This window comes from Manacus vitellinus, unplaced genomic scaffold (genome assembly GCF_001715985.3).
Source record: "Manacus vitellinus isolate BGI_N305 unplaced genomic scaffold, ASM171598v3 scaffold_22_pilon, whole genome shotgun sequence".
NCBI lineage: Eukaryota > Metazoa > Chordata > Aves > Passeriformes > Pipridae > Manacus > Manacus vitellinus.
The window spans coordinates 8,740,214-8,767,676 of NW_021939632.1; positions in this window are offsets into that span (position 1 = coordinate 8,740,214).

Genomic DNA, 27,463 nt, shown 5'->3' on the forward strand with positions numbered 1-27,463 from the left:
ACAAACACACACACAAAACCTACAGCAAGGACTAAGTGGCTATAAGAGAAAGCCACTTTTTTCACAGCAACCTCCAACCAGGAAACTTATGCCCAGCTGGTCAGCTGAATTCCCTTCTTTTCAATGACCCAATTCACTCCTATCACTTATGAATCACAGGCATCCTTCAGGATTTGGCAAGAGAAGGGGTGCAAGATTCTTGGTCCAATCCCATCTGATGAACCCATAGTCCATTCTTCCTTCGTAAGCCCCAGTCCAGCAAAGCCCTTAAGCACATGCAAAAACCCCCTTGACTTCAGTGGAATTTCTCACTGGCTTAACGCTAAGCATGTGGTTGCGTTCGTGCCACTGCCTCAGCGTGTTTCTCCAACAGCTCTGTAACGTGCCCATGACCTGGTAAGCAGCTGACACATTCCACCCAGCAGCAGTTCTCCACTCTGCAAAGTGATTCCTGCATCCAGAGAGTGGGCAGTCCTTCAGCACAATAAAAGCCTAATTGCTAAATATCCTGTTATTTCTTATCTTCGTGCCCAGTCCTCAGCAATATATTGAACTGTCAGAAGGTAAGGGAGAGGAGGAAAATTCCTGATTAGTTTGTTTCTTATCAGTCACTGAAACAGGCTTGTAAGAGGAGAGGCAGCACAAGAACTGGAGTAAAACAGACACAAGTAGGTCCACGCTGTGCAAGAATCATAAGGATGTTACATGAGGGAGGGAGAAAGAGATCTAACACCTTGAGGAAAAGATACTGAGTTTTTAAAGAAATCTGCCCATAGGAAACTTGCCTGACAGCTGAGAAAAAGAGAACTCCGCAGATGACAAATCCATGGCCAACACTTCATGTCTCCTTGATCTTTTCTTTTAAGAGCAGCCACGCTTTTTCCAGCTGTTTTTCTTCAGCCTTTTTCCTTAGGGTCCTTTCGGCCCCCAAAAAAAAGTTTTGGCAGAGATTTTCTCACCTGCAGGGCTTGTCCTTCTCTTCTCTCCCATAACTGTGTTGGACAAAGAAACATCACACTTTGGAGGCCAGCTACAGAGATGCCTAAGGAAGCATTGCATGGAAATTACAACAGGGATGGATGGGGCAGGATTAAGAACTTGCTACAGAGAAAAAGACTGAAAAGTTCTTCCAGGAACATTTTATTTAAAACGTTGGTCTGCCTACAATTTAAGCCCTGTTCTGCCACATATCCAGTTCCATCTCACCAACATGAACACACTGAGGAGGATCTTAAGCAACCCAGACTAACAAGATTTGTTCAAATGTTTCCCACAGGAGAGAGCTGAACCTGACCAACTTCTATTGATCTTTCACCTGTACCTGTGTCAGACGATTTAGTAAAATACACTGACTTTGTGTTGCCTTTATTTGTTGACCTCACTGGATTCCACTGCTACAGCTCTACTGTCCAAGCCATGTGTATGCTTTGGCAGAGGGTGAATAACTTCTAAAATGCTGACATCTGCCCCATGTTTTCTTAGCAGGGTTTGGAGTTCAAGGGCAATCTTTACTTTTGGGAAGCTGTGGGGAGAAAATTTTTGACTGAGACACAATGACTCAACAAACAAAAGGCTTGAGCTTGAAATGTGAGGTATACCGAATTCTTCCCCTTGCTAGAAGGGCTACAGTAATTTTTAAGAGATAAGAAATCATGTAAACTTGTACAGCCCATCCCCACCTTCCTTCTATTTGCTTTGCAATATTCAAGTTATAAATATTTAAAGAGCTTTGTGTAGCAAGAGCAGTCACAAGGCAAGAGCAGTCACAAGGCTTGAATTCTTCAAAGCCTTTCTGACTTTCCACTGACCAGTTCATTTAGAAATTATTTTGCCCTGTGAAGAAACATCTGTCATTAGTCACCATTGGCAAAGTAGTGACATGAACATGGGGGGAATACCCCATTTTGGCATGGTGCTTCTACAGACCCAGGGAGCACAGATATTGACAGAAAAGAACAAGACTAGGATAGGAAGCATTCCCCATTCTTCTAGACCAATAGATGAAACAGATGTCTTTATGTCATGACCTAAGCATCTTTAAGCAGTTAGCACACCCCTAGAATGTTTTTCTTACCCATCCATCCATCTATCCATCCACCAAAAATGCTACCCTACTTTTTTCTCAGGTCCAGCCTAGGTGATCCAAAGACCCACTTGTTATTAGAAAGGACACCAAACAGGTCTGAGCTACTGCTTGGGTAGATATCCATGGGAAACTCGTATTTCAGATCCTATCTCGAAATGCTAAATTAAGACTTTCCAGCTGAAGATTGTGGTATATGAAATTTGACAATACAAAGGAGGTGTTTACCCTGTGTGGGTTACTGGCTACAGCTCACATGATGGACTGAAAGTTGCTGAGAGAAGGTAGGTGTGACTGTTTCTGCCATAAATGTGTGTCTGACTTGGCAAGAAGATAACTTTTTTTCTGCAGTAAAAGGATATAAAAGAATATTTTGTCATAATCTCTGCACCAGGATGGAAATACATTAAAATAAATCCAAATGAAAATTGCCAGCTGGTCACAGCTGACAAGGAAAATTTTGGAGGAGAAAAATGGTTGTATTAGTTTTTCAATTCCTTATTTCTTCAAATAAAAGCAAGTTGAGATCGTGTGATGGACCAGTGGATGATTCAGAAGTGTAATGTTGGTCTTCATAAGAATCCCCTTCTCTGGTAGGAATATTTTCATCTGTCCCACTTCCAAAATGGATTAACCAGAAGTAGTATAGTGTGTGTCCTGGTAAAAGATCTAAGACAAACATCCTTAGAGTTAATGACTTAGCCTTAGATTAGTCTCCCAGGAGAGAAAAAAACACTGGTCCCCTTTTCTAAAACATTCTAAACTAATCATAATTAATGTGATAATTAATGATTTATCCTTTCAGTGGACAGAGAGAACAGATGAGAAGATTTATAGCTTTATTACATCTCCACTTTGATATCTGTAATTTCATAAACATGGTACTCATGTTGAGTGTTCATCAAAGTAAATAATAATGCATTTTGAAACCATGTAGAAAAATGGATGAATGTTCCATGACCACAGGTCTTCAGGGGATGGCAGAAAGCAGCTTGCTTTCAAGGGCTAGTTTCATATAATACAAGTTCAAATTATGCACAAGAGATTTACTTGGTGACTGCGGCTTTTTCTCTTAGCAACTGGTCATGACCAAGACTCCAGTATTCTCAGAAGTGTTCAGTATGGAATATTTATTTGTGAATTTCTTAAGCAAGCAAATCCTGTTCCTCTAATTATTAATATCTCCAACTGTTTTAGAATACTAATACTTCTTGACTCTTTGGCTAGCCTAACATCAGTATATGGGAAGCTTTATGAATTTTGCAAGTCTCTATTGTAAAACAAAAGAAAATAGATGGAACATTACTATTTTGCTCTCATTACCACCTAACTTAAAAATTCTCTTTAGAAGGGAGAAAAAGATCCTCTAATGGTACCAGTCCTTCACCTTTGACTATAGCATAACCCTAGAGAACAAAAAAAGATTACATCTCCTTAAAGCTTAGGATAAAGTGTTGTGAAACAAATTCCACTTCTAATTTCATCCTATGCTGCATTTTCTCACTTCTAGCTGTAAGTGGATTTGCACTGAAGAAAAGTTTTACTTCATGGCCATCATCAAACGTGACTCTCACTGATTTGAAATCTTTGTGGAGCACCTTTCCAAGAAAGGCTAAGCCTCCACAACTCTGAGGGAAACCCTCACTATCTCACTACATTGGCCCCTTCACTAGTTGGTGTCCTTGCTGCCAGCAGCATTGCATTTCAGCGGCATATACTTTTCCACACAGAGAAATACAAGTAGCAGGTGCAGCCAAAGTTTATTAGACCTGTCTCCAAATCAACATACAGATGAAAAATATGACACTGATTTATTGTTTACTAATTATTGTGCAGATTCACATAATAGAGGAGAGAAAATCCTCTGTATCTTTAATGACTGATAAGCCAAGAGCCATGAGGAATGAGGAATGAAAAATGTAATCTAGATACTACCACCAAAGCAAAAAGAGTAAATTTCTGGAACAGATGGCCTGGAAAGTTTGTGAAATCTCCGTCATGGAGGGATATTAAAAGCAGTCCAGGCAAAGGCCACTTTCAGTTGAACTGCCATTGTCTTGGCAAAGGTCAGTGCAATGAACTGCCTCTCATGATCCCTCCCATCTATTTACCATGGCTCTAAGAGTTCCCTGTTCTCTGAAACACTCAAGATGTATTGCACAAAAGACCCAGGTGCACTAAAGTGTTCCAAAGGCATGCAACTTTCTTGTAAATAGTTTCTCGACATATTGCCTTGTCTACACCTCTGTGCCCAGCAGCTAGAAACACCTAGGCACCCTTGGGATGCTTTAATAAACACCCTGACCAAATCTGCTTCAGCAACAACAGCCCATTTCTCCTGGAGAGCAGCATGCTAGACCTTCCCGGGACACAGCAGCCATAAGATGACAGCACAACCACAGGACACTCTCAGCCCCGAATCTGCTGCCAGGTCAAGATCTCCCAGCACACCTCTCCTGTCCCGGGCCAGACGTGAGGGAACTGCAGCTATCCTCTTGTCCGCCACCACTGCTGACAGCGTTTCTCTCCAGCGAAAATGACACAAGCAGCAGCCTCCTGCCCTCCCCGGCTGGCCGACCCCAGCCTCCCCCCGAAGGCAGGGAGGAATAGCTCTCCACAGTTGACTCCTTCGTTCCAAGGCAGAACTCAAGTCGCAGCAGACTCATTTGTTTGCTTATATTTAGAAAGAGGGGGTGGAAGGGAGGAAAGGAGGAGATGAGACGGGAGATACACAAACTTTTTGTTTTCACGCAGAGCAAGAGCACCCTCTGCAGCTGAACGCCCAGAGAACAGGCGGGCTCTGAACAGGAAAGTGGATGCCTCCAGCTCTGCCCACCTCAGGGAGACGGATTCAAACCTGTTAAGCAGACCAAGGCACGTGTAGGCTTCCAAGTGTGTCCACTGCCAGAGGGCCTGGGGTTCAAGGCAAGGTCACAATCACTTTGATTCATCACAATTCTGACCTGGAAAGGTATTTGTACCAGCTTCAAGGGCTGAGAGCAGGCCAAGGCTGATCTGACCTTTCAGTTATTGCAGTGTTCCAGACATTAAGTGTTGGAGCATCACAAGGTGGGCTTTCCTATACCCAGAGGATCAGAAAATCAGAGTTGTCTTGGATGTCATGAGACTTCACAGGAATGCAAAATTATGTTTCATTTGTTTATTGGACTCTGGGTGTTTTTTTTTTCATTAACTGGGGTTTTTCTTCCTTATTGCAGAAGTTAGAAGATTGTTTTCTTTCTCAGAAAGTGAAAGCCAAGAACCCTGTCTTATGAAGAACACATGAATCTCAAAGCTGCAGCTTCATGGTAGCAACTAAAACTGAGGAATGAGGAACACAGCTATTTGTCTCCCCCTACCACTTCCCAGCTTCACTTAGGAATATAGTTTTATATCCCGCTTGCATTAAAGATTAGATTTTTTTTTTTTTTGTTTAGAAACAAAACAAAAGCCCCTCTTCTATCTTTCATCTGACCTTAGAGGCAGTGAGGAACTTCTCTGCTGCAGGTTTACAGACCCTCTGTTGATTGTTGATTGAAGGAAATATTGTGAATTTCACATCCAGGGCCGTACTGGATATCTGCAATAGCACAGAGATGTGTGGGGATGTATTGTGATGCAGATCACCAAATCATATCCTCTCCATAAAATTATCCATATCCATCGCACAAAAATATCCTAGCTGTGATGAGAGAGCTAAAACTTTCTATGGTCCTAGTGTAACATTTTCTACAGCTTTTCCTGACAACAATGGAGCATAGGGCAGTTAATAAACAGGCTAGGGTCTGGTTTATTAATTACTTATGGGCTAAATACAACTAGAAAAGCCTATTTATTTAGGGGGGGCAGTGTTTCCTTGGCATGTATATTTAATAAAATTGTTTGACTTTTCCTGTTGAATCTCAAGAATTAAATTATTTGAGGTCCATGAGAAAAGAGGAGTGGACAACCATTAGCTTTTGGCTTGGAGTAGAATTGGTCTGTTTTTCCATTTTCAACAATAAGAGGTAAAATGACACTTTTGAAACTCAAATTCTTCACTGTGAAAGAACCAAAGCCATTTTGACATTGTTTTCAAGGACACTCATTCAGCCACCCAACATCTCTGAGCTACACATCACTAGAGCATCAAAAAGAATCCCATGTTCCTTGTGAGCAAACACTAGCATCTTGTTGTACCTGGTCACTTGTGCAAAAGCCCCATGGACATCAACAAGTTATTTCTTGTGAAATTGTTTCAGATCTATTTCTGAAGGGAAAGTAGACTAATGAAATAATAACCCAAAAACCCATTCTGTGGCTTTTTAGAGCTAGAATTTGATCCAGTTTTTCTCTTTCAGTGTAATAGACAATTGCAAGTGGACTGACTGTTCCTGGACTCTTCTTCAGCAGAAATATAAGCTGAATTTTGATGACAACTGGGACCCATTTGGCTTACTTGGAGATCTGAACCATATTATAATAACTAGAAATTACACAGCTGAACCCAGGGACTCCAGACTTCTAAATGCTGGAATCAGACCTGACTCATGTGTTGGCTGGTCTCGTGTTCAGAACCATGAACTACCCTTGCTGCTGAAAGAACAGGTTGGTTTGAAATGGACTAAAGTCATTAGGTTCCATTGTATTTCCTTCTGCATATCAGCATACCCAAAATGCTGGCATATGTCTTCTCTCTCAGAACCTTTGCATATAAACATGAACTGAAAGGCCTATAATACTCCTTTTTCACCTCACTTCTACACACATTTTGCCTTCATGACGAGTCTTGGAAAGATGGACTATGCTTTCTGCAGCACAGTTGAACAGGCTCCTGTGGTAGGGCTGTGAACATGGCAACATGTCTATGTCTTCTTGAAGCCAGGAACTTCACCTACATCCTACAGGTGCTCTTGCTGCTCTCCCACAGCACTCCCCAGATGTCAATCCAGGAGGAACAGAGAGGATAACTTGGAGTCAGTCTCCTGCTTGCGCAGGCAAAAGCACCAGGTTTTCTGAAGGGACAGAATGGCTGGTGCTACTGGGAAAGTCAGGAGGCCACTACCACTTGAATGCTACAAGAAAAGCATGCTGAGATTTTTTTCAGTGCTGCAAAAAGTCTGGAACTGTTTTGTTCAAGCCAGGTTCATTGATGCCCTGCTCATCTCTTGCACACACACAGAGCTGCTTGTCCCTAGTTAGTTTTCTATGCAACTTATCCCTTAAGCAGGTGCTCTGGTCACAACCCCAGGCAGTACAAAGCCTCTCATCCCAACAGGGAGCAGCCCAGACAATCCAAGCAGAGAAAAGTGCCCCTCAAACCACAGGGATCTGACTGTTCTTTTCATTTAAATTCTGTGTTCTTTTTGCATAATACCTCATTTTGCATTTCAAAAGCCAAGCCCTAACCTTTCTTCTTGCAGGTAATTAGCTGGAAAAATGTCAATAAGTCCCAGTGTCTTTTTTGAAGCCCATAAGGAGTTATAATATTCCTGATCCAGCTCTGTGTATCTCCTCATTAAAATCAAAGGCATCCTCGGCAGCTGACCTTGATAACTGCACAGGGCAAGTTCTCCTTGATGTGTGCCTTAACTTTCTGATTTGGGGATCATGCATTGGTGATGCATTATTATTGGTGATCCACCATTAGGTGGAGGAACACTTTCAAAGGAAACCATGGAATCCACAATGCCACCATACCCTAGACAAGGTGAGGCAGCAATAATGAATGTTCACCCACAAAATGTCATCTGCAGACACCAAGCATCCTCCATCTGAGTTTCAGTATGTTCCTTCAAAAAGGCCTGATTATGGTGCTGCCTGTGTGGCCTCAGCAGCGGCTGCTGGGATCACAGAAAGCAGCCTAAAATCATGGGTGGCTATGGCTAAACAGTAGCTACACAAGCCTCAGTTGCAACAAGAGGGGATTGTAAATTGAAGAGAAATAGACACGTTCCAAAGGGAAAACATGAGATTCCACCCATGTTTAGGTTGTGCCTAGTTGACAAGGGTAGTTAGGCATAATTCAATTTCAGAAGAAGGGAGGAAAACATGGAGGTTAAGATTTTTGTCCAAGGGCACTTTATGTTACACAGTGTTTCAAAGATCAGCATTTTGAGTTTGGACTCTAAAGCACTGGTTTAAAAACTGGGATTTGAAAGGGTTTTCAGGCAAGTATCTTTGGTAAAACAAAGAATGTCACAGCCCAGAAAACCAGCACAGGCTTTCTCACTCCTGACAAATAGTACTATTCTTTGGGCCAAACAGATCTTCTCCAAGATGCCTCATGTTTGTCACAATTGAATGACTAGCATATCTATCACTACTACAAGTGCAAGTGATAAAAAGTAAATAATTTCTCTGTTTTCCATTTTATGGAATTCTGATAGCTTCGAAGAAGTTAGTTGAGCAATTAGATGTGCATTTTGCATGCACGCTGGCACATCTATACTGTCTAGAATCTGGTTCCAGGCTAATGCTTGCCCACAGTATTGGGCCACCAGTGTTTAAGCAGGATGCAATGTGGCTCACATTCAAATGATATGTCTCACTTCTATACTGATGGTTTCTTCTGTATGTCCACATCCAAACAGCAACATTGCCAGCTCCCTGCAGCCCCTGCTGTCCAAGAGCTACTGTGTCTCCTGGTCATCCAAGGCGAGAGACCTCTCTCTCACTCCAAAGCCAGCTTACATGACTCCAAATTTTGCCCTAATTTCCGTAATCAAACTGGGGATGTGTTTGGATATGATTTCTTCACTCTGTAGTCTCTCCTGTCATGGCCACATGCTCCTCATTTTGCATGACATTTTTGCTTGCACAAACAATCCTTTGTACGTGCAAAAGCTCACATTTGTGCTTGCCAGTCAAGCAAGCCATTGTCCGCTCAGCCTGTCTTTGTGCTTGCAAAAATTCTAGGGCAAATGCAAAGGCTGAACAGAAGAGCCTTTGGGACTCCCAATTTTCTTAGCAACCAAAGCCAAATGCATTTCTAACTCACAATGACATCATTGCAGTGAATGCAAGCACACATCCATCCATCCATCCATCCCAGCACAAAAGCAGAAGTCCTGGTCCTGTACAAGCTGATGGGAGCCCTGCCTCTGTTTTCTGAGAGATGCCTGAACTTCCCTGGACTTCTTTTCAAGTCTTCCTTTAGCAGAAATGATGCTCCTCAGTTGCATGTGCTTTGCCACTTGCAGCAGCAGAGGCAGCCACATGACCCAAAGTAATTAAGGCACCGAGCACTCCGACCAGCTTGCTGTCGCATTCTGTTTGGTCACAAAAGAGCAGTCATGGACCATTTCGACCGAAAACAGACCTGAACACAGAGACTTCATTGTCCTGAGGCCAGAAGAGATGGCTGCTGGGAAGAATTTGAAAGGCATAGGTTTCAGTATGTATGTTGCTTTTCCATGAAACTATATACACTTTTGCAAATTATAAACTGTTTCCTGTCTATGTTCCAGCACTTTGGGCTCAAATTAAAATCTCCTTAAAATTGGACCAGCAGGAGGGGGAAGAAGGAGGAGGTGTTTGCTGGAGTTCTTGAGCAAATGGGAGGAATTTAAGGTCTTGTCCTCTGTAATTCCTCCCCTGTAAAGGAATGTACTTCACCAGGTTGCTACATACTGAAATAAACTTGGCAGCAGTGAGAGAAGCAATGTTTTCCTTCAGGTTTTTAATGCTTTTGGCTTGGACTGCATTCTCACTGCTTCTTCCTATTGCATTCTCCTGCCTTTCCATCCAGGTGCCACTTAACATACTGGCCATTTTGCCCAGGGACACAGCAATAAAAGAAACCATTCCACCAGGCTGTGATGTTTTTCTTCCCCTTTGCCACTGGTGACCAGCAGGCCTCCAGGCACCAGGCACTGGCCAAGGGATAGGTAATGTTTTATATGCCCCTTGCATGGAGTTTCCTTGAATACCAATTACAGCCTGGGGTGCCTCTGTCCCCCCAAGGACTGAGAACATCTGGAAGCATTCACAGGCCAAGAACAATCTGGCTCAAGTCCCAAATTGGAGGGAAAACAAATCAGGGAGCCCAGGAAGTCATCAAATTGAGGTTCACTGAGGCACATCAAGGACCTGTCTCCGATGTTTCTTCTCCTCTCTCTGCTGTGTCGTGGGAGTGCTATGAGGTGAAGAGATCCACCTGTCTGCTGACCCCATACTGTGCCTCTGCCATCACCAGGGATACTGTCATTCACGCAATGGACCTATTTCTTGGACTACTTTCCTTCTGTCTTCAAGAAGGACTCACTATCCTGATCTCAAAATCAGTATTCAAACATTTCAAGCCTTGAACTTTTCCAGCCTTCTGAAACTGGTGTCCTGTTTCCCAGCATCAGATTTCCCAGTGTATCCTGGGTGCCTTGAGAAAGCAATAAACCCCACTGAGACATGGACAGGCACTTCAGCTCACAAGGAAGGACTGTTCCCTCTAACACCAGTGCTCAGTCATGGTCCATCTTCAGGTACCTCTTTCAGCCAGTGGAGACCGTTCAGCACCTGACAGAGGATTATTCAGGCCGTGCACTTTACACACTGATGACCATGTGATGCCCTGAGAAACTGATCTGCCTTTGCTGACGTTGCTCTGGAGGGATGGACACTCCTTTCCAAATTGATGCTGCAACAGTGCCTGCAACACAGTGCAGGCAGAGTGCTCAGTGGCAGCTGGCTGGGAGAGCAGAGAACTCAGCGCACAGTAACCCACCCCACTTCTGAGGTGAGTTTTCTAGGCCATGTTGGTCTGTCTGGATCAGTACTGTTCTCTAGACCTCTGGTTTAAAAGCTGAAACTCAAACAACTGAGGAAACCAAAGAGAATACTTTGGTGTAGAAGAAAATATGGACTGGTCTTCACGATTTTTTCCTGGTAGTTGTGACCATAGTGAAAAATGATGCCATACCAGAGGCATCTATGGACCAAATATGTGCATGATTTATAGCCCAGCATGAGTTCTCAGTTCAGATTTGCATCCAAGATTACAGAAACCAGGAACAGTCTTTCTAGGGATATCCTCAGAGGAAAACAGTGGGGAAAATGTGGAGAAAGTTTTGGATTATTTTCTTTGGCTTCTGTTATGTTCCACACACACATAAAGGCAAAGAGATGAAGACAGGAAGTAGGCAGTTAATATGTTGGTTTGCTACTCTAATTGGAGTAGCAGAGTCCTACGAGGCATGCAGCACAACTGTGGTCTGATCCCACCTCAGCTTTCCGGACTAAGTTCAACTGCAGCAGACCATTGCTTCATTTGCAGATGGCTCAGAGTAAAGTACATTTCAGAGGAATAGCAGCAGAATCTATGTCCTCCTAATCTGGAGTAGAGAGAGGAGAGGACAGAGATTTTGCAGTGTCTGATGCCTACAGCTCATGCTCCCACAGGACACTGGCCTTGGTAACTCCAAATCTTGAGCTTTTCGACATGGTGGGAACAGCAATCTGTGTTTCTTTAAGTCATGTTGGGTAGGGGGTGTTACTCTGCCAGCTCTGTTTGACCCCTGTTGGTTTACCTGATGCCCCCCCTTGCACACTCGTGTTCATAACTGAATATTGTTCCTTTCTTTTTTGACATACCCGCAACTTCAAAGGCAGAGTAGATGAATCCATCCCAGGAGAGAACAAAGGAAGAAACAAAAAATCTGGTGGAGAGAGCATCCTATAGCAAGCATAAAGGAGGTGAAAAGTCCTCTACCAGGACACAGGTATCGTGATAGACAAGGATATATATTCATTTCAGACAATATAAATCAGGATTCAATTGTTTCAAGTTTTATGTGGGGAATTTCATGGCAACAGATAGGCTTGTAGCCTGGGAGACTAAGACAAGTCCATATATGAGGTCATCACAAGCAGATACAGAACCAGCAAAAAAACTGTTTTCTTCCTGTGTTTGCAGCTGGCTTCAGTTCTGCTGCTAAGGTTAAGCAACACCGAGAATAAAGAAATTCCTTCATTTTTGCAGTTTCAGCTGGAAGGTCCAGAGATCTGAACTCAGCTAAATAAGCCAATTTTTCCAAAGCTGAATTTTATAAAGGAGAGAAACTAATACAGAGAGCACAGTAATACAGAAAACGTTCTGTCATTCCTCCATGCCACGGTGTGCCTTCTGCTGGAGAATGCAGAGGCTCAGAGTGGATGTGCAGAGCTCAAAGTAGTGTCCTTCCTACTCATCCAAAAACAATTGCCCTGGGAAGAGTACATCTGTAGGTCCACGTCTGCTCTGGCCCCACATCCATGCTGAAGGCAAAGGAGGTTATAGCTGCAGCAGGCAACTTCCCAGTCCCCAGCTGCTCTTGGGGCCATGTTACTGCTCTGCTCCCCTCGTTCATGATCAGCTGCTTGGGATGTGTTATGGAGGTTCCCTTGCTTTGACCTCATCACAACCTGATGTATTACTCAGTCCTAAAAGAGTTGGTAGATCTGCCATGTTGTTGTGGGGTTTTTCCCCCCATACAAAGCAAAACAAAAAAACCTCTGTTGAAAGGCCTATCACAGACAGGTATATTTGTTACGGTGCTCAGAAAAGGTACTGACAAAGCAGATTTTTGCCTAATGAAGGAAAGAAAGAAGGAGAGAAAAAAAACCCTGGGGAATCCCCTTCCATTCATTATACTTCCATTATTTTTTTCCACTTGAACAAACAAAACCCGGTAACTTTTGGTACAGCATTTGGGATTTTTCTAATCAGGATGATTAAGTGCTGCCCGAAATCAATGCAGTGTTTTGTCAGTGCTCCATGTGCCAACCTTAAATGCTACAACCAAGGTGGGTATTAAGTGTGCAGTTGAATTTGGTCATGCCCTTCTCCCCGTTTTGTGAGAGCACCAGGGCAAAGACTGGTCTGTGAACACTCTGTGCATGCTAGAGAAGATGGAACATCCATGTGTTCCAGTAGAGGCTGAAGGTGAGAGAGATTTATGGTCCCTGTTCTAGGTCCCTGATCAGGCTAGAATTCTGGAGACCTACCACTGACCAGGGCAGAACTGATTGTTGTTATATCTGGCTGCTCAAAGCTCTGTTTGTAGACAGGGAAATTAGCATCTTCAGAGATCAGTTTATCCAACCTTTCTTGCTTCGTTCCTGAAAGGCAATGAACCCTTCCGGTCCAAAAAAAAAAAATTCATTCTCTATTAATTGATCCCAAGCTTTCCTATGCTAAGCAACACATGCTGTATACTCTTAATTCAATTTCAAAAAAACAAACAAGCAAGCAAACACCAGTGGATGCATATATGGACTTTATCTTACTCCTGATTGCCCAGAGCAGGAGGACTCCTTTAGCTCCATTTCCTCACGGAACAGGAGCACAACTTGAAGGTATCGAGTTACAACCCACAGGGAGAGTTTATGAGACGGACATAAGAGCCTGAAATGTGACTCCAAGATGTGTTTTTGAGAATATTGCCACTGAAAGCCTCTCAACTGAAAATGCTTCATATAAAAACCGTCATCAGAGCAGCTAAAAGAGAATGCTGGTGTCTGAGTACGAACTGAGGAATCAGCAAATTCATCTGAAATTCAGATGCCAGCACTACGACACATATGGAAACAAGCCTTATCCTTTCTAATATATATGATCATGGGGATCAGGTTCCTTGCAGGACCCAGGCCTCAGACAGACAGGGGATTTAGGCAATGGATGACCTTGAAAATGCCGCAGCATAAATCACCATGCAAACCCAGGAGAGTGGCTCTGTTTTCCCCATATGAATATTTAAAGAACACTCATTTTTTCTAAGTGATAGATGACAAGCAGGTGGCCTGAAAACTGGAAGTATTCTTGCCATTTGTTCTGGGAGATTTCTTCACAGGTTTTGCATTTACTTCTTTATCTACTTATTTATTTATTGGTGGTTTGCCATCTTATTCTCCAAGGCCAGGAGTTGGTTTTGGAAACTTTCCTGGGGAACGGCGTTCCTGTTCTGGGACTGCTTTCTAAGCCTGGTTTTGATTTTAAGCAAGCAAGATCTGATTTCCCTGCTTTGCTCCAAGCTACCTTGCAAACCACGCTTTGGACCAGATCCTCAGTGCTTGCTCCATGGTTGGGACTGTGCTGATTTCATTAGCATGTGAGTACAGCCAGATCTGATCAGCCCAAAGGATGCAATACCTTTTCTTTGACATTATGCAGTAACAGGTGCCCAGAGAAGAATAGGCAAGTGCCAGGCAAGTGCACAGTGATGCTTTCCTGGAGTGCTCTCCCACTCTCCAGTAAGCAAGTGGCTTTGTGTTCAAAAGCTCCTTATTTATCCAGTTAGTTTTTGAAATCATGCCAGCTTTCTTACCTTTCCTTGTCTCCTGTGGCAAGGAGCTCCTTTGGTTAATTTTTGGGACTTTACATTTGCCTCCTTGATTGTTTGTGTTCTTCAAATGTTTCCTGTTTTTACAGATATTTATAAAATCCTTCCTTGGCTACCTTGTTTCCCAGCTGAAGACTTCCAGTCTGCTTAATTCTCTTACAAAAGCTCTTCCTTGCTTCTGAGCACCCCTGTCAAAGATGCATGAGACACAGGTATGAAATCCATCAATAAGTCCCACCACATAGTGGGTCTGGGGAGTGGGGCAAGGCTCTTCATACCTCTACTACAGCAGAGCCTGTATACATACACAACACATCTCTAAGCAGCACGAATATGTCTATAGAGGGCATCTTCTAACTCAGTAGTTTTACAGCATAAATAGGAACAGGAGGGAGTAAAGCAAGTCACAAATCATAAGGCACAGGGCAAGATATTTTCCTCAGATAACCTGGTGACTTCAAAGTCCAATTGCGGGGTGAGTTAAGGAAAAAAATGCCTAAGATATATTATCCGAGCATTAATGGAGACATCCGCCAAGGCCATTTTCTGGACCTAAGCATAGATTTAGGAGTGGGCAGATGAACAGCACTGTGAAAGCACTCTCCACTGGAAAAAGTGGTGCTGAGACACGGCCTAGAGAGAGACTGGCAGCGAGAAAGCAGTTCATGAGCCTCGGTCTGCCCTGGCTGATTTCCTCCCCCTCTTCATTAGCATGAATAATAATGAAGTAACACGAAGAGGGGGCGTTGCTGGCAAGACTAGTGACAGAGCTACTGAGTCCCTAAGGAAAGCGTATGCAATTATCTGAATGAATTAAGACTGAAGCCAGAGATACCAGTATGAATAAATGAGCAGAGATGAGATCAGGCTGATGTCATTCACCTCGGGCAAATTTTAGATATCTCTCCAGGCGGAAGTTTCGCTAACCAGCACAATGGAAATAGGAAATTAAAAACAAGCCTCCGAACCATGAATTTCACCATTGAGTGCTAACACAACTCTCTCCCCAAAGCCAAGGAAGAGGCCAAGTGGGGGAGAAAATATCAGGTTCCCATTTATCTCAGAACTATCTCCTAGTGTCCAGCAGTGCTTTGACATGGTTGTGTGGCTTCCAATGGAGGGAAGCTTCAGCCTCCCCTTCCAGCTTCCCTCCACCATGCTGGACTCATGGAGGTAAGATACAAACCCCCACACAGTGGTCAAATCTAACAGTCCTGACATTTGCCAAAGCTCCAGCAATTGTGCTAGCAATTTTTTGGAAGTGTTAAGCACTACTTGACAGTAACACGAATCAGGAAACTCAACAAGCTTTTAAGCAAAGCCAGAAAAGAAAATTGAGCTACTGCTGTCTTTTTTTTTTCTTTTTTCAGTGGAAGCATATGAATTGAGAGCAGAGCTGCTGACTGGTCTCACGGTGACTGACATGCAACCTCTTGGTGAAGCCATTAGCCATGGATGCAAAAGGGAGCATTCTTGTGCATTGTTTCCTTCATTTATCTCACCAGCTGTATTTATGGATTTGCAGAATGCTTTCTACATTTTGCAAATGACTGCCTCATACAGCTCTCTCCATCTTTAAGATTTTTATGATGTGGAGACAATCCAGCGTCTAGACCAATAATGACAGCTCACATCTCAGCCAAGCCTTTTCTTAATTGTCCATGGGGCTGCCAAGGAAATCTAAACATTCATACAAACAGCAGCATTACTAAAAAGACTTTGACCAGCTGGCATCTTTCCCTGCCAGTCCTGGGGCAGCTTCATACTGTATATTTCCTAGAGCTCAATCCAGTCTGGTCTTAAAATAGCTCAAATGATGGTGGTTCCCTGAAAAAAGAGAGTATCTGCAGAAAATATAATGCCTTCTGACTCTGTCCATTGGGGTAAAGCTTTGTTAGTCCTTTACTCACATGTTGACCTCTCAGCTTTTTTGAAACCGTGTGGCAGGGCCAGAGTTTTGGAGTTCCTTCTCCCACACTGATGGAGCCACATCTCTCATGTTGAAGCTCCAGTGCCATGGGATGTTCCAGTGTCAGCTGCAAAGTGTCCCTGATCCCATTTAGGATCTACAGGAGCTACCATAGTGCAAAAATATCATTGTCTCAAAAAATCCTAGTTTGTATGGGAGAAAGTTTGGCTGTCCCACAAAGACATATACTTATGCAATCCCTTTCTTAAGCTGTATTCTGTTCTTCTGGACTCTCAGCATCTCCCGAAGAAGATTATGTCCTTTGTTTGCAGCACAGATTTCTGTCACTTCTTTTCCCAGCCAGCTGTCCTGCAAATTGGTGATTTTCTCAATCTTCCACAGTTTCTCCAGCTCACTTTCTCTCTGTTCTCCCACTTTGGCTGTGTACCATTGCCAAAAGCAGGTCCAAGGCCAAGTGTTATGATACAGGTGGGACTGTATCATCAGCCCTGACAAATCCTTCCCTAAATTTCTTCAAGACTGAGATCCTTGCAAAGATTGTCATGAAATCCTAAGACCACATGGTCTTGTGCTTTTGTGTTCGTCTCTCTATATCCACCTATTTTTGTATTGCAGGAGATTGTAAATTGGCTGGTATGGGGTTTTACCCTTAATTTTTTGGTTTAAATAACATCAGGCAAAACGAGATAGGAGTGCGGAAGGGAAGGAGTCTGGTTCCTCAGTGTTCCCTCCATGGCAATGAATATTAATAAGATGAAGAAACAAACTGCCCATCTCTTGCACTTACAGGAAGAACCCCACCTCATCAGCCCAGACCTTGTGTACCCCATTCCAGCAGGGTCTAAGCTTCATTTGAAGTACAACTCAAGCTATACTTTGTGGCATTAAATGGGAGTTAAGTACTGAGCAGATGTTATGCAAAGTCTGTGCAGAGAGGGAAATTTCACCACAGCAGCATTATCAGGGATCGCTGACTCAACTGCTGCAGCACCTCATTTTCAATTGCACAAAAGCTGAAGGATCCAGACTTCGATGCTGGGGGGCCAGGGGCTTCAGGGTTTTGGTTGGGGCCTATGTCCCCTTGCAAATTACCCTTTGAAGACGCAAGCAAAGCTGTGGGCTTTATATAATATATAATATGAGACATTTTACTGCAGATGGGTTGGGGTTTTAAAATAACATGATACCATGCAATGAGCAGTTGGGAAACAGAGTTAGAGACAGTGCCACTCCAAGCCTTGCCCACTGGAAGACAGCAGCAGAGCCAAGAATTAAACCCAAGGCTCCCAAGACCCAGACTAGCAACTGAGCCACAGGATCATTCCTCTGCCCCTCCTACAATCACAGCAATTGCCCCATCTGAGAGCCTGCAAGTTCCCTGCTGTACCAGGACCCCTCAGGCAGAGTAGCCTTCCAAAACATCCCTGCCAGAAAGACTGAAACAATGGCTTGTCCCTGTGGAACAGAAAGTGCTCCGTCTGCCACCCAAGACATAATCTTTCTACACCTCACTGCCAGGTTTGCTGGCAGAGCCCAAGGAAGGTGCAGTTGCTTCCACCTTCTAAGTATTCAGCTTCCTTTCTCAGATACTAGAAACACAGGGAGTTCAGTTTTCTTCATCCTCTACAAAGATTCTTCCCACACCACTAAAAAAATGCAACCATCCCATTTCATCTGCGCAGTAAGAGAAGGAACATACCAGCCCTGCATGCCATCAGGTTGTCAATGTCATGGAGTATGGGAGGTGAAACTGGAAGTTGAAATGCATGATACCCTGGATAAGAAAGCATCAAGCTGGGCAAGTCCATCAAAAAGAGCTTTCACCAGTGTTCATGGTCACCATGTGTTCTCTTTGGTTTCTGATAACCCCATGGAAGCACTCAGGTGCTGAGTTCACGCAATGGCAAGTGCTCACTTTGCCGCTGAACTCAAATGGAGGTGGGTTTAAAATGTTCACCAGTGAGCAATTTCCACTGTGTCCCAAGTCATTCAGAAACCTTACAGAAAGCAAAAATAATAATAATAATAATAATATATATATATATATCACCATGTCTAAATGAATGTTGCGCAGGAAGACTATTTCCAGATATTTCTGATCTCCTGACCTTGAGTTTGCAAGCAGAGCACTCTATTCACTTCATTTTTATTTGGTGTAATATCAGCAGAATTCCTTCACGTCTCTGTTTCTCAAAGGATTGTGTCAGCTCTTCTAACCACATCATTGCACTAGGAATGTGTATTCAGCTGCACATTCACCATAAACTCTGTCTTTTGCATAGTCACCATCTTTGGGAGAACAGCTTTTCCTTTCTTTCCAGTTTGCCTTTCCTTTCTGTTCATACATAGTATGTGCATAGATACATGCATGTGGCCCCGTTAAAACCCACTTCCATATGCAACCAACTGTTCAGTTGGTTATTAGCAGTCAAGGGATGGACACATCACTGCAAACTTGTGGTAATGACAACATTGCCCTGGCACATAAATGATAGGGTTTCTCATGTCCTCTGCTTCATTGTTCCTTAGAAGTCTAGGTCTTCCAGGCTGGAACACAGTGCTCTGAGTAACTAGGGGCATTGGCACTATAGAAACAAAATGGATGGGTGGATAGATGGTTGGAGACTCACTAGGCCAACAAAAATAGCTAAGCAATACCACAGCTTAAGCCAAGAATGGATATCTTCTAAATTCTTAAGATACTCCTGTATTCCCTACCAGGTGTTCAGGCACCAGGCAGATGCAGCTTAATGTTGCAACTTTCCTAACAAACCCTGCCAGACCTAGCATGGGTCTACATTGTTCCCAAAATAAACACTGCCAGGATGGTAGGTCCTCCTGTGAACTGAATATTGGGGCCTGCATCCAACTTTTGGATTGTCTGTTAGTCAACCTTAAACAATTTAAACAGAGAAAGTGAACATGAGATGCAGCCTTCTCTGTCATTTGACAATGCTTCTGTTTGTAATGACGTAAGGAAAACAGCACACATTAAGCAGACCATAAACTGCTCCAGGCATTGATTCCACACAAAATTTCTCACATTTGGAGCATGACATCAATTTGGATCAGTGGTCACATGAATTCCCAGGCCTGCATCGCTCCTCTCTTTTTTGCTTCTTGGGTTGTTGCTTACAGACAAACTCACATTGACCCCATTCCCCAAAGACTACAGAGGAAGCAAGAGCAAGGACAGGGTTGTTTTTGCCCCAAGGCTAGAGGCAGCTCCAGAAGGGTGATATAGAATTGACAAGTCCATCTTCAAGGGGGAGGAAAGAAGAAAGATCACAATTGCTTTGGGACAAACCTGGCATAGCTGTTCTTTGTTTGACACCCAGTGCCCAGCCTACCTGGCCTAGGCAGGACCTTCCTGCAGGAACGTTTCATTGTCTGTCTGCATACACAATGGGTTGCAGTTATAGGTCATAGGTCCCTGTTTATAGGGACACAAAACTGAGGTTTAGCAGGTCCATTCCTCAGTGGGTCACAGACCATTTTGAGGAAAGTAAATAAAACCCATTTCTACCTGTAAATGGTAGAATATTTCTTTTTAGACCTTCTTTGCCTATTAAATTTATAATCCATTTATGGTCATAGTCCAAAAAGCACCCCATACCATGCATACCCCATTTCACACAGAGCCATTTAGGTTGGAAAAGAGCCTCAAAATCATTGAGTCCAACCATTAACCCAGCACTGCCAAGTCCACCATATAATCGTGTCCCTAAAAGCCACAGCTACAGGTCTTTTAAATACCTCCAGGAATGTGACTCAACCACTTCCCTGGGCAGCCTGTTCCAGTGTTTGACAATCATTTTGGTGAAGAAATTTTTCCTAATATCCAATCTATACCTCTCCTGGTGCAACTTGAGGCCGTTTCCTCTTGTCAAATTGCTTGTTACTAGGGCTAAACACCCCCAGCTCCCTCAGCCACTCCTCATAGGACACCAGATGCAGCATCCCCACCACTTGTGACTTGCCCAGTCAGAGCAAAAAGGTAGCTTTTTACTCAGGGTTTGGCAGGAAGTTTTTTGTTTATTCTAAGTGTGAAAGAAAATATGAACTCAAAGCCCTGGACCTGCAGCAAAATGCTTGATTTGCTTTCGTATCTTGTTCCATCTGGAAACAGCTAATTACAAACTAAACAAAAAGAACAATGTCAGTTCTACTCTGTGTACATGCTTGGAAAAATGTAACCCATAGGTCTCCAATATGTACAACTCTATCTAAAGTAGCAGTGATATAGGCTGTGAGTAGCTCTGAATCAACCAGAACTCTTAAAGAAATGCCATGGTAAGCAGGAAACTGGGACAGTCATTCCTAGAGCTAACAGCAGGAAATTAAATTTGACACCTTTCTGGCTATAAAATGCAAACTTAAAATACTGCGCACTCACTTTTGGAATAACTTCATTGGAACTGCAGCAGATTTTCCATCCTTTGAAGCCTTCAGAGAAAGACTGAACCCATAATCAGATGACCTACTCTTGATGCTTCATTTAGTCTTTGCACATGCTACTCACACAAAAAAAAAGGCGAGGAATTCTGGTTGTGTTCTCTCCAGGGCTATAAGATTATTGGATCTCTATGCAGTCAGTGAAGAGAGATAGTCATGGCATTAAGTCAGCTTCCTGGAATTGTTGGCCTGCATTTGGTTGTGGTCACTTTTCTCCATGATAGGTTTTGGCTTTACCTCAAACTGGTGAATTCAACAAACTAATCACCAGAGAAATTTTTACAGGGTTTGGTTTATTTGCCACATGTCAGAATTTACCTTCATAATTGTTTTTTCCAACCTTACTGTTCAGGGACCACCTCACAAAATGCCTTTGGGAAGAACTGAGGAACATCATAGAGATTTTCACCTGAATAAATGACATTCAGCTAATACTCTATTAGGGGAATTCCTACTGGGGCTACAGCCTGGGGGGGGGTTGTCAGCTAGGACAGGGAAAAAGAGAAAATCAGAAGAGTGACTTCCCCCTTCTGCAGGATGAATGTATCCAACAGCTCCCTAATCTGTCCCCATCCCTCTACTCCATGTGTGAACACCATAACAGGAGTAATCCAATCACCATTTGTGTTCAGCAAAGAAAGGGTTAAGTAGGGCCAAGAGCACCTTGTAAACAGATTGAAAGCATAACCTTTGCTTATAAATCATGAGTTCAGCCCCAGAACATGCCTTTAATCCTGTAATTACATTCAGACTTGCTGTTTCAGTTAAGGAAATACTAGCTCCTCTCCAAATGGCACTAGGGCTGACCTTAAATGATATGTTAGCTCCCCAAAAAGGCCGCAGAGCTCCACTGCTTCCAGCATCTCATTCCTGGGCAGCGGGACAGGGAGGAGGACACGCCCAGCTGTGTCACCCTGAGTTCTCTGAAGCTCGCCCCTGGGGCCATGCCTCCAGCCAGCAGTTCCCCGAGAGAGGAAAACTGCCCACAGGGTCGGGTTGGCTTTGCTGTTGTGGCTGACAGGAGCCCAGATCCTTAGCATCTTGGGAACACTCAGGACCTTAGCCACTGGCAGTAGAGCAATGGGACAGGGATAACTGGTGGAGTATGGCATGTCCTCTTTTGCAGCTCTGCTCCCTCCGTGGGCACAGCCTGTCCCCGCAATCCCTGGGGAATGAGCAATGGTCAAGAGCAGCATGAGGGCAACCAGACAGCTCCCTCTCTAGTCCCAGCTCTGCACTAGCCTCTCCCTGCGAGCAGACTGATATCTCTCTCTGGTCACTGCATGGCTGCAACAGGCAACAATGCTCATCAGACCATCCTCAGGATGGTCCCCAGTTAGAGTTCTGCCTACACCGCTCCACTCTTACACACAGACAGTCCGGGAACTTGAAAAGAGTTTTCTACCGCAATAGCAATGTGATGGTCACCTGCTCTTGGGCAGCTGTATAACAGTAACTGTGTAGACGAGGTTTTAATTTATTTCTGGGGCATCTATATTGTCTCCTTCTGGTGAACCTAGGGATTATTTTCACCTCCATTCACTCCTCTCCATATCTGTTTCTTACAGAATATGTGCACCAACAGCTTCTTACATGTGCTTGGAAAAGTTTTTCCGACCTGATCAAAAACCTTCCATAGATATGGTTTTCTCCACTAATTTCAGAGTTTCTGTGGGTGGATCAGCAAGGAAAAAAATTATAAAAAAGGGGAACCAGAGTGGCAGTGTGTCACCTAGCCCCCAGATGATCTGCCCTGGGATAATTACTTGAGCTAAAACTTGCTGAATTAGAGCTTTCAGTTTTCATTGGGAAGCGAAGCAAAGTTCTAGACCCATTAGTCTTCCTTGAGATGTAACAATGTACTGTTTATGAGGCATCACAATTGACAAATGAAGCACAGAGCCATTATCTCTAAAGAGTGGCTGGCAAGATCCTACAATGACCAGATGTTCTGCCAGCGCCTCCTGAATTTCTGGAGTTCTTAACATTGTAAACAGGGTTATCACATTGCAATGAACTCAAAGATCTCTCTGGATTGGATCCATTTTCCATCCCCTCCATGGGAATGATCCAGGAGCTGGATGATTCATTAGCGGCAACTGGCCAGAGCATGCAGCAACAGCACATCTCCTTGGTTTTTATGGGAGTAGTTGTATTAGTAATAGAGTATTGTCCTCTCTGCAGAAACACTGGTGAATTTCACCTCACATCTGCCTCACTGCTGTCCTTACTGGAAGATCTTGCCTTCCCCTTTTATTTGCTTTGCCAAGCACCTAAAGGGCATGGAATGCCAAAGACAAAGCTGGACCAGCAGGTCACGGTCTGTTAGTGGCACATCAAACAACAGTGTCTCAGATGTTACTTTGCAAAACATGCACCCACAGTTCCTCTTTAAATCGTGTATCCTTCACAGTGGGTAAGCAATTCAAATATTCACATCCCCTCTACCAAAAACCTACAACATCTGCAGGGGTGATGTGGTGGCGTGACTATCTGTCTGAGATCAGATGAGCCCTGATGCAGAGACTACCACTGTTTTATCCAGGGTATGTAGGTAACTATGTGTTTCATTGTTTGTACCTGCTGGGATACCACAACAGCCTGTCAGCCTAGAAGGAAAAGCAAGATCTTGGGCTATTCTGCTTTGCAAATATAATGAAAGCCATAAGGGCAGAGGGTAATACAAACAGTTTGACGCTGGTTGGTGCAGTTCTGTAGAACTGGCTGTTGAAGTCACACTTGGTTTTCAAATTTGCTGTTGAAAACACTTCTTGCAATTGAGCCAGTTTGTATCAAATTCATGAGTCCTAACCTCTAACTCAGGGACTAGGAATTCGCTCCCTTCCTCTTAGAAAGATTGAGCATAGTAGTTCTGCAAGGATCCTGAATTTCTAAATGCATGATAATCTTTAACCTTTGCTCGGAGTCAAGTAATTTCTTGTTTGAAAAGCCTCCTTCAGTTTTTAAAGCCTATCTCCCCAAATACACTCTTATTTCCTCTCTTCTCCATTGAGAAATGTTAGCATCCAGACTAGACCTGTGCCATTCCAGCAACACATGGTTGATAGCCTTTGAGGCTTGGCTCCCTCTCTGGGGAAGATTGCTAGAGCTGATCTGTCCCCCATTGCTGAGGAGCAGAGATTGCAGCTAAACAGCCTTTTTCAGAGTTACATCCCAATTTTTTTCAGGCCAAAAATACTGAATCTTGCCCGAAGCACTAGAGAAATCTTGCCCGAAGCACTAGAGAAATCTTCCATCTTATGCATGGGATACGTGCTACTGAGTTTTACTATTTCTCTGTAATTCCTTCTAAGCCCATGTATTCCAGGTGACAGCAAGGCAGATCCATTCAATTTAGTACAGAGAAAGGTAGAAGAAAATACCTTTTCTTTATTTGAGGGTCCCCATCCTGCTGCTCCCACAGAATGTATTTGTACAATTTAAACTGACCTCCATTCGCACCCTGTCCTTCTGAGATAATACCGCAGCACCATATCAATTTAGATTGTCAAACTTTGGCTGCAGTGGTATGGCAGGACCATTGTAGAACTGATTTATGTGACCAAATGGATGTGGTGTGGTTGAATTTGGCTTCAGAAATCATAGCTTTTCCACAAGACCTCCTCCTCTTCCCTTTAGGTCTGCTGTGAGATTTTAGCAGCACAGATAGCTCCAGGATGAGAGGAAGTGGACCTCACATTATGGGGTTTTTTCTGCCATGCAATTTGGGGAAGGCGGAACCAAGGAAAAGGAGATCTCAGACTCCACTCACTGACTCGCACAGGAGTGGAAAATTGGCTGCAGAGCAAGAACCATCAGATAATTCTCAATGGAATTCTTTCTAAGCGGGGAGGAAGTTACTTATGGAATACCACAAGGATTAGCACTGGGCCTGCACAGCTTTTAATTATTTATATTGTATAAATTAGAGCCAGGGAGCACTTGGAGCGGAAAAAAATTCCTTACCTGGCAAGCCAACTCTTCTTCCTCCAAACCAAGCTTTTGCTCTCTTTCATGCCTACTCTCTCCCTTCTTTCTCCTTTTCTGACCTCTACTGTCCATTATTATATACCTTCTTTTCTCTCCTATTTACCTTCTTTTGCTTCAAGATTGTATGACATGATGCTATGCTCTGATACTGTCTGTATATATTGCAACTCCACCAGCTTGTGAACTCAAAGGGAGGCACAGTCAAGGCTGTGCTGGCATTTTGACTTTTAACCTGTTCATTGCCAGTCATTAGTGATATGCAATTCATTAGATCTCTGCTTCAGTAGGTCACTGTGCCGTCCTATAACAGGTGAGAGTTCCTGCCCTCAAAAGCCAAGGAGCCATGAGTCACGTCTAGGCAGGAACTTCACATTGCAGCTGATCTCTGTCCCAAGTACTGCTCTAGTTATGTCTTCATGATACCTGAGCATGACACAGTCCAGACAGGAGTTGTACGGACTGGTGGGCTTGACAGCCTGAAGGGCAATGCCCGCCCAACCCAGTGGGTATTGAAGGAAGTGGATCTGGAGGTCTGGGCTATATTTGATACCCAACCTACCAATGACCAACATTTTGGATGAGTGAGGTGTTCAGGCTAAGTGGGACCAGGCCCTGGAAGCAGGTCATTTTCAGATTTGCTATGCCAAAAATCTCTGGTGCAGTGACACCTAAGAGGTGACAGAAGACAAGCTCACTTCACGCCATCATCACTCCCATGCTGTTGATTCCAAGCTGTGCAGAATGATATCACCACTTTCAAGGGGTATTTTTATTTCCAGTCCCAATGGAAAAGGGAGCTAGGACCTGTTCATTAGTTCAAAGAAGTGACAGGAAACTGGTAGCCCCTTAGCTTTGCAGAGCTGGGACCTGAGGTTTCTGTAAAGCTGTCACACATCAGTGGGTCAGCTGGCTGCAGAGGCTGAGGGCTGAACATGAGCCATCTGCAGATCCTGACTTCTAGCACTCTCATCTTTCTCAACTGAGGTAGTACCACTATTCAGTGATCAAACCAACACAATCTGCAGCTTCACAGTGTGAACATGCAACCGGGAAGAAAAGTCAGGAGCCATGAATTTTGCAGTGCAAAGGAATCATTTGAGCACTCATTTGACTCATCTTGCATTTTCCCTGAAAAGTCTTTTTTTTTTGAAGACCTGAACTAAAACACATGAGGAAGATACACAGCCTTGATTTAGGGGCAGATGAACTACTTTCTTCAGATAAGACTAAAGAAATAAATGTTCGGCCTGGGAGTAACTCCATCAGCTCCTACACAGTCACACCAAGTCTGAATCTGATTCACAGAACAGAAGAAAACAAACAAATTAAATCCAAAAGGTCAAACAGCCAAAGAAAGTGAGAAGAGTGGAATGGGAAACCCAGTCAGTGTTTTCCCTCACGTCCTAAACTCTCATAGGCCTCAACCCTGAACCCACAAGGTAAGTACAGACATTTTTCATTACAACAGAGGTATTTCAAAGCATTGGGAACTTTGGCAATTGAGCTTAATTCTACATATACAGCCCCCACCAGGAGCCAAAGGGGATCAGTTTCATAGCTAAGGTGGCTAACTAGGATCAGATGAGGACTGAGGTTTGGGGTTGCTTGTCCTTATATTCTACAGCCACTCATCCAGCAGCAAGGCAGGTAGAAAGTGATGGGGTGGAAAAGGATGTTCGTCTCAGACTGACCTTTCCTGAGAAAAGCAAATTTGTTGAGGCAAAACCTTTTCTGGCCCCGGTACATTCTCATCCAATGAAATACTGGCAATTTCACTCAAAGGAATGAAGACTTCCATCCCAAACCAACCTTCTGATATCCTTTCTCTGACAGCAGCCAAAACTTAATGCCTTGGAGGAAAGCAATAAACTGCCACAATGCACCTGGCCAATTTTATGTGGCTAAAAGGAGCAGAGGAATGGGCTAATTCCTTCCTGGCTCCCAGGACAATCCCTCTGCTGATGCCCAAGATCTCATTACTTTCCTATTCCCTTGCACGACTGCAAATGTTCAAATGTTTCTGGCCCAGTGTTTATCCTGCCACACTGTTGAACTTGCAGTGAGACTGCTGGGTTGAATTAAATGAATGACCACCTTTCCTCCAAGCATCAGAGCGTCTCAGCAGGCACAGATTCTGACCCAGCTGTGCCTTCCTCCATCTAGAGACCTATGTCCGGTACAAAATTAATGTTGGCACTCTCCAGACCCATTGCAAAGTTTCTATCACTATACTTGTGATCTTGCAGTCATCTAGTCCTGAATAGGCAGAGGAAGCATGTGATCAAATGAGGCCCAGGAAGACTCAGCACATCCAAGGAGATATGAGAGCCAGATAGCCTGTGGCACGTACAGTGTTCTACAAGGGCTTAGGGAATGGCTTTCACTTGCCTGGAAGGGGTCCAGAAGTTCCTCCATGTGTTGCCCATTTCCATCTAAAAACATGTAATGAGCTAAGGACACAGGCAAAGGCCATCTGGTTTGAATGCCAGAGATGCCTACCAGCACATCAACAGCAATTGCCACCATCAACACCAAAAAGGGAGGCTGCCAATATGGCCTACTGTGAGAGTAGGCCAGGGGAAACTGAGGCAAGGCATTGTTTTAAATAGCAATGTCTCTGATGAGACAGAAGTACAGCCAGACCAAGAACACAACCCAGCTCTTGAGCCTCCCCAGTCTAGTTCTGGAGCCAAAAGATTTTATGTTTTCCTG